At 45.1% G+C, this 16,961-nt stretch overlaps 1 protein-coding gene across 2 annotated transcripts in view; it reads right to left on the bottom strand.

The window, feature by feature from the left end:
- Positions 1–16,961, bottom strand: part of VPS8 (VPS8 subunit of CORVET complex) — a 274,516-nt gene that overhangs the window by 16,404 nt on the left and 241,151 nt on the right. The window lies entirely within an intron of this gene.

The raw sequence follows: 16,961 nt of genomic DNA, 5'->3' as shown, positions 1-16,961 counted from the left end.
CACATACGGCCTGGAAGTCTTGATGAGCTGAGGAATTAGAAATAGGAGTTTGGAATTAACACACAATTATTCTTAGGTATTTATTTTTTTTTTTTTTTTTTTTTTTGACAGGCAGAGTGGACAGTGAGAGAGAGAGACAGAGAGAGAAAGGTCTTCCTTTGCCGTTGGTTCACCCTCCAATGGCCGCCGCTGCAGCCGGCGCACCGCGCTGATCCTGGCAGGAGCCAGGAGCCAGGTGCTTTTCCTGGTCTCCCATGGGGTGCAGGGCCCAAGCACCTGGGCCATCCTCCACTGCACTCCCTGGCCATAGCAGAGAGCTGGCCTGGAAGAGGGGCAACCGGGACAGAATCCGGCGCCCCAACCGGGACTAGAACCCGGTGTGCCGGCGCCGCAAGGTGGAGGATTAGCCTATTGAGCCACGGCGCCGGCTTATTCTTAGGTATTTAAATTTTAACTGAAAAGTGATCCCTGTTAGGAATTTGGAAAACATTATGCTGAGTGAAATAAGCCAATCCCAAAGGGACAAATACCATATGTTCTCCCTGATCGGTGACAACTAACTGAGCACCAAAAAGGAAACCTGTTAAAGTGAAATGAACACTATGAGAAACGGTGACTTGATCAGCCCTCACCCTGACTGTTGATGAGCAGCTTAATATGTTATCCCTCTTAGTATTTTTTTTTGTTTGTTCTACTTAATACTTTTGGTTGAATACTGTAATCAATACACAATTCTTCTTAAGTGCTGAAACTTAACTGAAAAGTGATCGCTGTTAAATATAAGAGTGGGAATAAGAGAGGGAAGAGATGTGCAATTTGGGACATGCTCAAGCTGACTTACCTCAAACGGTAGAGTTAGAAACATACCAGGGGATTCCAATTCAATCCCATCAAGGTGGCAATGTACCAATGCCATCTCACTAGTCCCAGTGATCAATTTCTGTTCACAATTGATCATAATGATAGGACTAAGAACCAAAGGGATCATATAAACAAAAATAGTGTCTGCAAATACTAGCTGATAGAATAAAAAAGGGAGAGAACAATCCAACATGGGGAGTGAGATACACAGCAGACCCATAGAATAGCAGATGTCCTAAACAGCACTCTGACCTCAGAATCAGCCCTTAAGGCAAAAGCAGATCTGGCTGAAAAGCCCATGAGAGTATTTCAGGCATGGAAAGCCAAGACACTCTGGGGGAAAAAAAAAAACCTAAATGAAAGATCTCCATGAGTGAGATCCCAGCAGAAAGAACGGGTCGTCAAAGAAGGAGGTACCTTTCTCTGAAGGGAGGAGAGAACTTCCACTTTGACCATGGCCTTGTCTAAATATGATCAGAGTCGGTGAACTCAGGGGGCTTCCATAGCCTTGGCAGCTCGTGACAAGAGCCTAGGGTGATTACTGAGGCCATAAACAAGAGTGTCAATTTGTTAAGTCAACAACAGGAGTCACTGTGCACTTACTCCTCATGTAGGATCTCTGTCCTTAGTGTGCTGTACATTGTGATTTAATGCTATAACTAGTACTCAAACAGTATTTTTCACTTTATGTTTCTGTGTGGGAGCAAACTGTTGAAATCTTTACTTAATGTATGCTAAACTGATCTTCTGTATATAAAGAGAATTGAAAATGAAGCTTGATGTGAATGGAAGGGGAGAGGGAGTGGGAAAGGGGAGGGTTGCTGGTGGGAGGGACGTTATGGGGGGGAAGCCATTGTAATCCATAAGCTGTACTTTGGAAATTTATATTCATTAAATAAAAGTTAAAAAAAAAAGAAATAGGAGTTTGGGACTGGGCTGTAGACAGAGTTTGAAGAAGAGGGATCTGAGCTGACAAGGAGCGCTAGGAATCTACAGAGGGGTCTGTTTGAGTTTTGGCCTAATACTCAGCTGCACATCTGCAGCCAAGACTCCAGAGGCCTGGCTGAGCTTGAGAGAGATGGAGATTCTAGATGCTGCTCAGTGCTGGAAGACAGGGTAATAATGGCCAATCAGAGTGGAGATCTTGACAAACACCCATCAGACCCTTCAAAGACCCACGTATTAGGACAGGGATATTCTAGATCTGCTCTAACAAAGCTTGAAAAGAAGCTTCAAAAATATGTCTGAAAATATTTAACATAATTAATAGCCTGACAAAATAAAACTCAAAAATCTCTAAAGGAAGACAACAAAATCTAGAAACTCAACAATATAGCATCTATCGTGTGCAGCCTACAGTCAGATGTTCCAGGGTGCGGGGAGCAGGAAAATGTAATCCATGACCAGGAAAGGAAGTCGGCAGACACAGACTCTGAGATGGCAGACATATCAGTTACCAGACAAGAAAGCTAAGGCATCTACCTTATAAGTATGATTATTTAAGGGACTGGACCTAGTGAGTGAATATACAGGAGAATCCTGTATAGAGAGATGGAAAGTATAACACACCAGTCAGTGATGAGAGGACAGTGAGTGAACCTGCAGCACTGCAAGGGTCCTTATTTCATGTAAAGTAGTAAAATACCAACTTGAATTAGGTTGTAATAAAGATGCATTCTTCAATCTCTACAGCGACTACAGAAAAAAAAAAGGAAGGGAAGGGAAGCAAAGATATATAGCTAAAAAAAAAAATAGAAGAATCAGAATAACTTTTTAAAAATATTTAGGGATGGGTACTTGTCCTAGTGGTTAAAACATCTGTTGGGACACACAAACATCATATATCAGAGTGCTTGGATTTGAGTCCCAGCTCTGCTCCCAATCCTAGCTGCCTGGGAGGTAGCAGATGATGGCTCAAGTAGTTAGGACCCTGACACCCACAGGAGACCTGGATTGAGTTCCCACCTTCATCCCCGCCCTGCTTCAGCCTGTGCTGGCATTTGAGGGAGTGAACCAATGCATGGGAGCTCTGTCTCTCAAGTAAATAAAATAAAATAAAATAAAAATAAAATAAAAAAATAAATATTAAAATAATTCCCCAAAAGAAAAGAACAAAGGAACAAATGCAGAGGAAAGAAGGGGAGGGAGAGAGAGGAAGAATGGAGACCTAAATCTAATTATTAAATTTAAACAGATTAAAGTCTCCAGACAAAAGGTGAAGACTGTTAACTGGATTAGTAGAGCAAGACACAGGGCAGACCTTTGGCCTGGTGGTTAACACATCCGCATTCTGTACTGGAGTGCCTAGCTGTGATGCCTGGGTTTGCTCCCAATTCCAGCTTCCTGCTAATGCAGACCCTGGGAGGCAACAGTGATGGCTCAAGTGATTGAGCTCCTGCCGCTCACGTGGCAAAGCTGGAATGGATCCCAGGCTCTTAGCTTTAGGTCCAGCTAGGAGCTGCTGCCAGTATTTAGGGAGTGAACCAGCAGATGGCAATGCTCTCTGTCTGCCCACTTTCCAAGTAAATAAAAATTTAAAAAACAGCAATACACAATTATAAGATGCTTTCATAAATATACTCTGAATACAAAAACAAAACAGAATGAAAGCTAAAGGATGGGAAAAATGTAGACAGCTCTTAAGTTATGAAGGTTCAACTTAGCTTTTTTAATTTTTAATTTTATGATGGAATAAAAACCAAGTGAGTTCAGCAGAAACCATGCTTTGAGTTTTGAGTTTTGCTTTTTCCTGGGCTAGCAGCATGTACCACAATACTCCTGTGATGCTGGCCACAAGTGAACTGCAGCCACGTGATCACAATTCCACACAACCGACCCTCTGAAGTGCGCTGTGTTACCAAGCTATCCTTTCTGTAGCTTAGGTATATTAAACGAATTTTCAACTTAAGATATTTTAATTGAAACTTGGGTTTCAATGGATTTTCAGGATGTAACCCCATCATAAGTTGAGTAGCAGATATATAATGAAAACACTAGTCATAAGAAAGCTTGACAAGTTATATGAACAGATAATAGACGTTGACACAAGGAACATTACTAGATACTAAGAGGAACATTCCTTAATGATTAAACAGTTAGTACAGCAGGAAGGTGTAAGAATAAGTGTAAATGTGCCTAATAACAGTTTCAAAATACATCAAGGAATGACAGAGCCAAGGAAGGAGACAGACCAACAATCAAAGTTGGGGACTTTACATATTCTCTCTCAGTAGTTGATAACTAGACAAAACAAAACAACACAACACAGTAAGCATACAGCTCCAAAAGACTCAACTACTGCCTTGTCTTAACACAGGAATCACATTCAGTAACTCCACGTTACATTTGTTTTTCAAGTGCTCGAGTAATGTCCACTTAGACTCTACACTTGGTCACAAAATAAGTCTCTGTGACTTTCCAAAGACTGATATCTGGCAGATTATGTTGTCTACAAGACAATTGAATTAGAAATCAATTACAGGAAGATATGAGTGAGTGTTCAAATATTTGGAAATTAAAATAGTGTAACTCTAAATAACCGACAGATGAGAAAAGAAATCACAAGGTAAATACAGAAAACATTTTAAAGTGAATGACTATGAAAATACATCAAATTTTGTGGGATGCAGCTAAAGCTATTCTTGCATAGAAATTTATAACTTTAAATTCTTATGTAAAAAGAAAGGAATAATATGAATGATGCGCGTTTCCAACAAAGAAACTAGAAAAAGAAAAAGAAAGTAACCTGTAATTAGAAGGATGACAAAAAGAAGCAAATGAGAACTGTGAAACTGAAAAGTATAGGGGCTGGTTTTGTTGACTCAGTCGTTAAGGCACTGACTGCGATGCTGGCATCCCATATGCGCCTCGGTCCAAGTCCCGGCTGCTCTACTTCCAATCTAGCTCCCTGCTAATCCAGGTGATGGTTCAAGTGCTTGGGCCCCTGCCACCCATGTGGAGACCCGGATGGAGTTACAGGCTCCTGGCTTGGGCCTGGCTCAGTTCCAGCTCCTGTGGCCATTTGAGTAGTGAACCAGTAGATGTAGGATCTCTCCCTCGTCTCTGCAGCTCTGCTTTTCAATTAAATAAATAAAACTTTTTTTAAAAAATTAGTTTAAAAGCAGAGTTACAGCGAGGAGAAAAAGAGAGAGATTTTCCAACAGTTGGTTCACTCCACAAATGGCTACAACAATCAGAGCTGGGCCAATCTGAAGCCAGGAACCAGGAGCTTCCTAAGGGTCTCTCATGTGGGTGCAAGAGCCCAAACACTTGGGCCATCCTTCGCTGCTTTCCTAGACACACCAGTGGGGAACTGGATCAGAAGTGGAGCAACTGGGACTCAAACTGGTGCCCATACGGCATGCTGCCACTGTGGCACGTTACCCACTATGCCACAGCACTGGCCCCTAAACGAAGCTTTAAAAGACATAACTGACAAATACGGTATCTGATATGAAAGATTCACTGAATACTTCTTGACCACCTGATTTAATCTTGACAGCAGATTGGTCCTATATGGCTGTGGGATTGGTTATGCTTGGGAAAGTGTGAGGAGTCTCCTTGGAAGGAGAGAGAAGGAAGAGGAGATACTGAAACGTGGCTGCTAATGCGTGAAAAGCCTTGCGTGTCGCTCCGTGATTGCTTAGACTGCTTCATTAGCATCAGGGAGCCACTGATGTTTTCTGAGCACTGGACAAGGAGGGGATGCACTGCAGCCCCAGAAGACGGGGCACGGAGGCAATGGGGAGACCTGTGGCACAGCACAGGAGCGCACAGGTCTGGGAATGACAGCACTCCTGCAGGGTGGAGGAGACAGCTGGCACTGCTGATGAAGGCCAGTCAGAGCTAGAACAGAAGGGTGGGAGAGATCTTTGGAATTCAGCAATCTCCTTCCAAAGACTGCAAAAACCATTTCTTATCTGTGTACTTTTCATTTTTTCTCATACATTGCTGTGAAGGTGCCAGAGGAAGTTATGAACTGGCCCATTTTACTAACATGACAAGGTAGCCATAGCTGTCTCAGTGAATAAAAAACAAGTTAAGCAACTTAACCAGACACAGTGTGAGGTCCTTCTTCAAGGACATGCTGTATCTGGAATACCAACCATTAGCAGACATTTCATAGCAAACCAGGAAGCTGAAACTTGTGTCATTATAGGAAAACCAATGTAAATCATAACCAGAATATCCCCAGGATATTTGTAGAAAACAACAAAATAGGACGGTGTTTGTGGTGCAGTGGGTAAAGTGTCTGCCTGAGATGTTGGCATCCCAAATGGGTACCAGTTCAAGTCTCTGCTCTGCTTTTGATCCAGCTCCCTGCTAATAGCCTGGGAAAATAGAAAATGGCCCAAGTCCTTGGGCCCCTGCACCCATGTGGAAGACCTGGAGGAAGTTCCTGGCTTTGGATAGGCTCAGCTCTGGTCATTGTGGTCATTTGGAGAGTGAACTAGCAGACGGGAAATCTCTCTCTCTCTCTATCTCTCTGTGCCTTTCAAATAAATCTTAAAAAAAACAAAAAACAAAACAAAACAAAAAACACAAAAGTCCTACGGGAGTGATTTGTGTCAGAGCAGACGGCACTAAATTCCAGCCCACATTTGGTCTTCATCTCTTCTTTCTTTCCTCTTCCAGAACACCCCCAATGCAATGTTGTGACACTCTGTGTGGGGGGGAAGGGGGCACAGCGGTGCAGACAGAGGCGATTGCCTGTGCTAACTGTGTATCAGGCACCCGAGAGTATGGCATCCATCGGGCAGCCACACTGCACAGCTATGCTGTTTGGATCCCCCGACCTTTACAAACAGGGGGTAATTCAGTGCAATCAAAAATGGCTTACTGCATTGTTTTAATGCACAACAACAGGCTGTTAGTTGTTCCGTCTCACATGCTGAAGAGAAAAAAGCTGCCAATGTTGTGGGACATGCTTAAAAGCTTGACTGGGAAACACTGCTGGAGGGGAAAGGCCATTTTGTCTCAACTGTAGGGGTGCAAACCCCAAGAAGATAATAGACACAATCACACTTGTTTTCTTTTTCTTTTTCTTTTCTTTTCTTTTTTCTTTTTTTTTTTTTTTGTTTTTGACAGGCAGAGTTAGACAATGAGAGAGAGAGACAGAGAGAAAGGTCTTCCTTCCGTTGGTTCACCCCCCAAATGGCTACCATGGCCGGCGCACTGTGCTGATCCAAAGCCAGGAGCCAGGTGCTTCCTTCTGGTCTCCCATGTGGGTGCAGGGCCCAAGCACTTGGGCCATCCTCCACCGTCTTCTCGGGCCACAGCAGAGAGCTGGTCTAGAAGAGGAGCAACCGGGACAGAATCTGGTGCCCCAACCGGGACTAGAATCTGGGGTGCCGGCACTGCAGGTGGAGGATTAGCCTGGTGAGCCGTGGCACCGGCCCTACACTTGTTTTCTTAAGGGATGGTATGGAGAATAGCCACTGTCACTGAGAAGGTCTTGCATCCAGTCCCATGTGAGAGGCTCACACGATCAGAGTGCAAACAGCCTTGGTCAACTGCTCATGAACAGGTGTCACAGGAAGAGGGAAAAAAGCACATCCAATAGCTTGCAGTTGCCTTGGCATGGTGACTAACGAATGAAGCAACCTAGGTGTCAGAGGATACGCTGCGGGGCTCCTTCCCAACCTTACCAACTCAGGATCACACTGCCGCAGTCAGGAACCGCTGGCTCCCTCCCCTGAAACCCCCTTGAGAGGGCTCTCTTCCCTGTCTCCTTTCAGCTCTGTATTGCTGGGCTGAGTCCTGGATGAGGTGGCGGGGGCTTCCTTCTTCCGGCAGACTGCTCATGGAAGGGAAGCTCCATCTTGGGGGCTGTGCATGAGAAATCCGGGCTCTTACTGTCTTTGCCCAGGCTTGAGGCGATGGTGTCACGCCAGAAGACACCACTACCTCCCTATTTCTCAAGCATTCAGCTGTTAGAGTAGGGGTGACGTTCAGAGAGGAGGTTGCCATTGTTCTCCCCTCAGTTCTGCAGCCCCTGCTCAGAAGTTTTCCCTTGGGGGAGAAGTGGACCCTGAAAGGATCTCCTAATCCCTTCTCCATGAACTGACTTCATTTGCAGCTGAGCATGGAGAAATTCAAGCCTACAGGAGTTCTTGAGAACAATGGAGATTGAGGTGAAAGGTGATGGGGAGGAGATCCACTGATTTAAGAAAGATACAAACCAGACAGCTCACAGGCAAGGGAGAACTGAGGAAAAGCCCACTGCGGGGAGCCCTTGTGAGGTCAGAAGACAGACCTCAGAACCTACCACTTCAAAGGAGCATAATATGACTGGATTAGTTCCTGGAGCAGTATCTGTCCTGGGGCATGGTTGAAAATATAGCAATTAGCTGGTGATAGTGGTGTTTAACAGCTGGGCAAGGTCAAGGAAAAGAGGAAAGAGAGCCCAGCCAAAGTCACTGTCATCCAGGGTGAAGGCAGGCAGACCCAAGCTGTGGCTCCCAAGGAGCAGGACCAGAGGCTCAACATCATGCAGGAAAACAGACCTCACTAATCTAGCCAGTCATGGACAAATACACAACAGGAACAATCCCTAGGGGGAGGCAACACATCCAAAATGTTCCAAGGAAAAACTGCCAAGAATACTAGATCCAGCAAAGCTAGCTTTCAAAAATGAAAGTGAAAAACTTTCCCAGATAAACAAAAACTGAAAGAATCTGTTGCTAGCAGATCTGCTTTAAAAAACAAATAGTGGGGGCCGGCGCCATGGCTCACTAGGCTAATCCTCCGCCTGCGGCGCCGGCACACAGGGTTCTAGTCCTGGTTGGGGCGTCGGATTCTGTCCCGGTTGCTCCTCTTCCAGGCCAGCTCTCTGCTGTGGCCAGGGAGTGCAGTGGAGGATGGCCTAAGTGCTTGGGCCCTACACCTGCATGGGAGACCAGGAGAAGCACCTGGCTCCTGACTTCGGATCAGCACAGCGCACTGGCCGTAGTGGCCATTTGGGGGGTGAACCAACGAAAAAGGAAGACCTTTCTCTCTGTCTCTCTCTCTCACTGTCTAACTAGGCCTGTCAAAAACAAAAACAAATAGCGGGGCCAGTGTTGTGGCATAGCAGGTAAAGCCACTGCCTGTAGTGCCAGCATCCCACGTTGGGCACCAGTTTGAATTCCAGCTGCTCCACTTCTGACCCAGCTCTCTGCTATGGCCTGGGAAAGCAGTGGAAGATGGGCCAGGTGCCTGGGGCCCTGCACCCGTGTGGGAGACCCAGAAGGAGCTCCTGGCTCTTGGCTTCGGATTGGTGCAGCTCTGGTTGTTGCGGACAACTGGGGAGTGAACCAGTGGATGGAAGACCTCTCTCTCTCTCTCTCTGCCTCTCCTTCTCTCTAAATATAACTCTGACTTTCAAATAAATGAGTAAGTCTTAAAAAAAAATAGGAGTTCTTCAGCATGAAAGCAAGTGTAATTAAAATCTATGTAAATAAACAAGGAAGTAATTCAAACCTTCCTGAAAAAACAAGAACTAGAAAACTTATCTAATTATAAAATACAGTATAATGCCTACTTTTATTTTTATAACTAATTTTTTTAAAAAGTTGTATAACAGTATATATAGTGGAATGTTGGGCCATCATACGCAGAAATATAATATATGTATAACATTTGCATAAAAGGGGTGGGTGGAAGCAAAACTTTATTGAGCAAAGAAAATGACTATAGAAGTTAAAGCAATAGCTATAGCAATGTAATGTGGCATTTGTAACACTAGTAGGTGTTCTTTGTATAACAATAATACTGCAAAAAAGGGGAGAAGGTAAAGAAAGTTATATAGGAATAATATTTCTATATTTAATTGGAATATTTGAAATCAGAAAAGGTAAGATGCATATGGCAAACCCTAGAACATCACATAAAGAAACCTTTAAAACTACTGAAATATCATCAGACTTAATAAAAAAGATATATAGGTTAGAAAAAAGTGAAGATATTTAATGTCCTATGTCATTAGTGAGCTGAGAACTTTATAAATGAGATACCACCATATACCTATTAGAATGGCTAAAATCCAAAACACAACAACAACTGCTGGTAAGAAAATGGAGCAATAGGAACTAACACTCATTGCTAATGGAAATGCAAAATGATTTACTTTGGAAGGTAGTTTGGCAATTTAAAATATCTAAACATAGTCTTACTATATACAATTCAGCTATAAATACCAATGAGCTAAAAAGTGTGTCCACACAAAAACCTACACATGGATGTTTACCACAGTTTCATTTATAACTGCCAAAACCTGGAAGCAATTAAGATTTACCAGGTCAATGGCTAAACAAACGATGGCCACCTCCAGACAATGCAATATTATTCATTGATCAAAAGAACTATTAAGGCAAGAAAAGGCATGAGCAACCTTAAATGCTGACTGCAAAGAGGAAGAAGCCAATTTGGAAAGGCTATATATTGCCTAACTGCATGACATTTTAGAAAAGGCAAAACTATGGAGCTAGTAAAAACAGCAGTAGTTGCCAAAAAGTTTTGAGACAGGCAGGGGATAAAAAGGTGGTGCACAGGGATTTGGGGTGCAGTGAAACTATACCGACAGCTACTGTGAGTGGATACATTGCACTACACATTTGTCAGAACTCAAGAGTGAGCCCCACCTTAACTCAGTATTGGCTCAGCAGCTGTAACTAAGATACCACACTAAAGCAAGCTGCTAATAATGGGAAACTGCAGGTATGCTCAAATTGTCTGAAAACCTAAAAAAACTTCTCTACAAAATAAAGTTTGCTGGAGCTGGGGTCGGCATTGTGTCACAGTGGGTTAAGCTGCCACCTGTGATGCTGTCATCCCATAGGGGTGCTGGTTCATATCCTGGCTGCTTCACTTCCCATCCAGTTCCCTGCTAATGGTCTGGAAAAGTGGCAGGGGATGGTCCAAGTGCTTAGGTCCCTGCACCCACATGAGAGACCTGGAAAAAACTTCTGGCTCCTGGTTTGGCCTGGCCCACCCCCGGCTGTTGGGGACATTTAGGGAGGGAGTGAACCAGTGGATGGAAGATTCTTTGTTTCTCTCTCTCTACCTGCCTTTCAAATGAATCTTTAAAAAATAAAGTTTGTTAATTTTAAAAAATCATTCAAACTGCCAAAGTGTTTATGAACCAACAACCGACTTTTAGCTGCGCTCCTCCACCTCCCTCAAGCTCTGATCTCTAGAGTCACGCTTAGCCTGAGTCAGCCCCAGTCCCTCCTTCGAGGCTCCTTCTGAGAACCAACTGAATGCAATGAGAGACATTCCCTGGCCGAAGTCAGATCCCTCCACCTGCTTCCCCATACCTGGTTCTTCTAGCCTTATTTAGCTTCCTAGAAGAAATTTCCTTTCTGCCTGATCTTTTAGACCCTTGTAGAGTTTATGGTTGGGGCATTTTCCCTATTACAATGGTCTATTTGCAATAATTTTTATGAATAAAGGCTCTTCTTATATCATTCCAGGCTTTTCCTTTGAGAGACAACACATTCTAGTACTTTAGACTGGATGTTAGAGCCTAATGAAGTTGTTCACACACCAGTGAATATGCCACTTGTTTAATACAACTATAAACTCCTAAGATTTTAACATTCCATCTAAGAATCAAAGGATCCAACCACTACCATGGCAGATGCTTTGAACAGACATTTGGCCATCAGTCAAATATCCAGTAACCTGGGGCCAGCACTGTGGTGCAGCGGGCCATGTGACCACTTGTATAGGTGATGGCATCCCATACGGGAACACCAGTTCACGTCTAGGAAGATGACCCAAATACTTGGGCCCCTGCTACCCAAGTGGGAGATCCAGATGGAATTCCTGGTTCCTGGCTTTGGCCTGGCCTAGACCTAGCTATTACAGCTATTTGGGGAGTGAACCAGTGGATAGAATCAATCTCTCTCTGTGTGTATGCATATGTGTGTATGTGTGTGTGTGTATTCCTCTGTGTCATTCTGCTTTAAAAACAAATGAGTGGGTAAAGCCACTGTCTGCAGTGCCAGCATCCCATATGGGTGCCAGTTTGAGTCCTGACCATTCTACTTCCTGTCCAGCTCTCTGCTATGGCCTGGGATAGCATGAGAAGATGGCTCAAGTCCTTGGGCCCCTGCATGCTTGTGGGAGACCTGCAAGAAGCTTCTGGCTCCTGGCTGAGGATCAGCCCAGCTCCAGGCTTTGCAGCCATCTGGGGAGTGAACCAGCAGATGGAAGACTTCTCTCTGTGCCTTTCCTTCTCTCTATGTAATTCTTTCAAATAAATAAATAAATAAATCTTAAAAAAAAAAATGAAACCCTCCCTGCAGTAACAGGTTAGGCACTGTCACACAAGACAGCTGTTTCCATGGTTTATAAGTCTCATACAGCCAACATCTCCGTCTACACAGGGGCTACCCACAGGGCCCAGTTCTGTCCTTTGTGCTAGGAAGAAGACCCATGCTTTCTTCCAGTCAGTGCCTTCCAGATGTCTGAAGGCAAGGAGACCCCAACTTCTTCATATCAGCACAAGCAGGCTCCTGGCTCCCTGAGACGTTCACCCTGCCTATGCAAAAACTAAGATTAAATTGCAGCCTCCATTTTTTGTTTTTGTAGTAATGGCCCTGAAGTCACGTTTGGATATAGTCCTACTCAACAAATACTCTGAGCAAGGAAGCACTTACACCCACCAAGGGCAGTCACTTGTTGATGAGGACGTGGATCTTCACAGGAAAGAGTTAAGGATGAGACAGAAAAAAGGGAAAGGAATCTAGTTCAGATTGAATCTAAATAACTGAATGATGGCCAGAAAACGCCGCATCCACCTCAGTGCTTGCTTCATTTCATGCTTCCCCTGACTTCTGTGAAACTATCAGCCAGTCATTCTTGGAGCCAGCCAGCTGAGACCCTGAAGTCAGCTTTTCTGTTGTTATGGAAACAGTGGCTCTGTGAGGCTTTCTTCCTTAAAAGAACTTCCAATCCAAAAACCAAGAAAATCATGAGCAAGTGCAGTTGTCTACATTCTTGACATGAGTGGCGAGACTGGCAACTGGGCTACAAAAGCCCGACTTCCTAGAACAACAAAAAATCAGCCTCACATATAAGGCTACCTGAGAAACTGTTAACCAATTTCTGGGAGCCCTGGCTATTAAATCTACCAGTTTGGCCACCATGAACTTGCGCATGTGCTGAGAGCACAGACTGTACTTCACTGAGCTGAGTTTCTCCAAAGCCTGGATCTACCAGAGGCAATGCTAGACTGAATGGAATCACAGAACGTCCAGGGGGCTTCTCCCTCTCTCCTTCCAGGGCTTTGGTCGTCAGTGGAAGGAGGCATCGGAGCGGAGGCTCAGCTGTGGGTGCTCAGCAGTGCCACCAGCCTGACAAGAGTCTCCAGCAGGGCACCAGGCCCCTCAGGCTCCTGCACATACCACCGACCCAGATATAAAACAAAGTGCTTTCTCTGGCAGTCATGCATGTGACAGAGCCAGCGTTGCTACAAGAATTCCTGGCAGGGATTTCCTTAGTCGTCAAGGAGAGACGCATCCCAGCCAAGTGGGTTTGATGTTGCCTTCAATGAACTCTCAAAACTCCCTAATCTGCATCTATTCCAGGGAGTTCACTATAGTGGGCTTTTATATCAGTGGGCAATGTTCCTCGATTTACCTAAGCTCAAACACTGAAAAGGTCCAGGAAAGCAAATGTTTGTTCCAGCTACGGTATTCATCAGTTAGAGCCCATTATATAAAATAAATGTTGGGGCCGGTGCCGTGGTGCAGTAGGTTAATCCTCCGCCTGTGGTGCTGACATCCCATATGGGTGCCAGTTCTAGTCCTGGCTACTCCTCTTCCAATTCAGCTCTCTGCTATGGTCTGGGAAAGCAGTAGAAGATGGTCCAAGTGCTTGGGCCCCTGCACCCATGTGGGAGACCAGGAAGAAGCTCTTGGCTCCTGGCTTTGGATCTGCACAGATCTGGCTGTTGTGGCCATTTGGGGGAGTGAACCAATGGAAGGAAGACCTTTCTCTCTGTCTCTCTCTCACTCTCACTGTCTGTAACTCTACCTCTCAAATAAATAAATAAAATCTTTTTTTTTAAAGGATGAAATGGAAATTCTATAGTTAGAAACTTTAAAAAATATTACACACAGATTTTATATACTATATACATTTGTACAATAAATATTTCTAAGGGTGAGAGTTTGGTGCAGGTGGTAAGATACCATTTGGGACACCTGCATCCCATACTGAAGTGCCTGCATTTGAGTCACAGCTCTGCTTGGGATTCCAGGTTCCTGCCAATGCAGACCCCGGAAGGCAGCAGGTGACGGCTCAAGCAGTTGGGTCCCTGCCACACATGTGGGATCCTGGTTCCTGGCTTCAGACTGGCTCAGTCCTGGCTGTTGCAGGTTTTTGGGGGAATCAATCAGCAGATGGAAGATCTTTCTCTCTTATCTTTCTGTTTTCCAAATAAATAAATTAAAATAGCTGATAGGATTTTTTTGTTTTGTTTTGTTTTTAAATCTCTACCCAAGAGATTTTGTAAAGAGTATCTCAAATGCAAGATGCCTGTGAAAAGACAGGCATCCTGGAACAGGTACCCTGGAACTGAGACGCCCTGTCCCAGCAAGTTAGCAGAGCCCTACAGAACGTGCTCCCATTTGCATAGAACCCAGGCTCCTGGCAGGGCCGACGCTGTGGGCAGAGTCACCAAACACTTCCCTCAGCAATCGGCCAACAAGACTCTGGCTAAATCAGGAACGCTACTGCTTCCTTTGTGCTTCTCACACACGTCACTTTGGCAGTCACCGTTCAACAGACATGACTGCTGCTTCCATCTGTCAGCACAACTTTGGGAAGAGAGATTACAGCTCAAGGACAAGAACCAGAATGCTTCAAAAAGTTCATGGAAAAAGGAAAAGAAAGGCTAAGTTTATTTTGATGCAAAAATTTGAAATCTGCATAATTGCACAACATGCATTTTTCCATGAATTTTCTGAGGACCTATCGTATATGCAGCCACCCATACACTCACTCACTCACTCACACACACACACACACACACACACACACACCTGGCTAAGAAAATATTACTGAGTTTCACTATGATCTTGATGTGAATCTCTTTCAGAGTGCTGCTGAAGCAGTGCAAACAATAAGGAATTTATCTGAAGATAGTGTTCATTTATTTATTTTGAGATTAGTGCTTATTTAACAACTGTCTGTGTGGGGCAGAATTTGCTTTTAACCTGATAACAAGGATGCAGGGGAGCAGTTCACCATTCCTCAAAGTTCTCCACTGGGCTCCTCACCACACTGACTATAAAAGTACATGAACAAGTTCAGGATCTCCCCAGTGCTCTCACGCCAGCCTGTCCACCACGCACGGCACCCATCAAGCAGTACAGTGATCATCAGGTTACCTGCCTACCTTTCCCACTAAACGCTGAGGTCCATAAGAACAAGGACTATACTTTTCATCTCTGTAGCCTGCTGCTTTGCTCAGTATGGAGTATAAAGAAATGTGTGTGGTTTTGAACAACAATATACAAGTAGCAAGATAGAGTGAGAGGTTGGGTTCAGGAGTCAGGAAACCTGTGTCACCAGCAGCCGGAGTGCTTACTATGCATTATACACTGTGTTAGGCGGTCAAGAGCTTTCATTCAATCTGCAGGACAGCTGTGAGAGGTAGCATCACCATTTTGTGTGAGTAGAAATAGAAGAGCTGTTTTATTCAAGGTCATTCAGATAAATAAGTAGAGAGTACATCTTTGGGCCCAAATCTTGCTGTATACACAAGCATTTAAAAAAAATGCTTATTTACTTATTTTCATCTACCTGAAAGGCAGAGAGACAGAGAGAGGGGGAAAGAAATATTGAGATCGATCTTCTGTCCACTGGTTTCACTCCCCAAATGCCCCCAATTGCCAGAGCTGCACCAGGCCAAAGCCAAGGATCCAGAACTCCATCTGGCTCTCCCATGTGGGTGGCAGGGACCCGAGTACTGGAGCCATCATCTGCTGTCTCCAGGGCGCACATCAGCAGGAAGCTGGCTCAAAAGCAGAGTAGCTTTGATACTCAGACTACTTGGACTCCAACCAACACTCTGATGTGGAATGTGGGCATCCCAAGTGGATGCTCTACTATTAAAAACCAACCTTCCTGAGACGGAGAGGGAGAGAGGGAGAGGGGGAGAAAGGGGGAGGGGGAGAGAGGGAGTGGGGGGGGGAGAGTGTGAGTGAGTTCCTATCATTTTCACTCTCCAAATGCCTGAATGAGCTCTGCCTCATCTGGGGCTGAAGCCAGGAGCCAGGAACTCACTCCAGATCTCCCATGTGGGTGGCAGGGACCCAATCATTTGAGCCATCCCACTGTCTCCCATGCTGTGCATTAGCAGGATGCTGGAGTCAGGAGTACAAACGGCATCAAATCCTGGCACTTTGATACATGACATGGACATCTAACTGCAAGGCAACATGCCTGCATGCCTGCGCCTGAAGCATGTTTTTTTTTTTTTTTTTTTTGACAGGCAGAGTTAGACAGTGAGAGAGACAGAGACAGAGAGAAAAGTCTTCTTTTTTCATTGGTTCACGCCCCAAATGGCCGCCATGGCTGGCGCGCAGCGATGATCCGAAGCCAGGAGCCAGGCGCTTCCTCCTGGTCTCCCATGGGGTGCAGGGCCCAAGCACTTAGGCCATCCTCCACTGCCTTCCCTTCCCGGGCCACAGCAGAGAGCTGGCCTGGAAGAGGAGCAACCGGGACAGAACCGGCGCCCCAACTGGGACTAGAACCCAGGGTGCCGGCACTGCAGGTGGAGGATTAGCCTAGTGAGCCGCGGCGCCGGCCCTGAAGCATATTTTAAATCACTACTTAGAAGTGGGCCCAGAGCTAACACCGGGAAGTTTAGACTAAAACAACTCCCTCTGCAGTGCATTGTTCTCCGACTCGGGCTCCTTCCAGTTCCTCCAGTTCTAGTGTGATGGTTCCGAGGACAGCAGTCACTGCCCCCGTCGGTCTCATCTGCCCTTGCTGCCTTCACAAGAGTTAAGAGAACTTCATGTGCAGCATGCCACAGGGCTTTGCAGGTGGCACAATTTGTTCCTATTCTTCCTTCTTTTGAGAAAGTCTCAGATTCTGCAGATAGT

Source organism: Oryctolagus cuniculus, chromosome 4 (assembly GCF_964237555.1).
Source record: "Oryctolagus cuniculus chromosome 4, mOryCun1.1, whole genome shotgun sequence".
NCBI classification, from domain to species: Eukaryota; Metazoa; Chordata; class Mammalia; order Lagomorpha; family Leporidae; genus Oryctolagus; species Oryctolagus cuniculus.
Note: the sequence above shows the minus strand (reverse complement) of the source record. Positions and strands in the feature narration are given on the sequence as shown.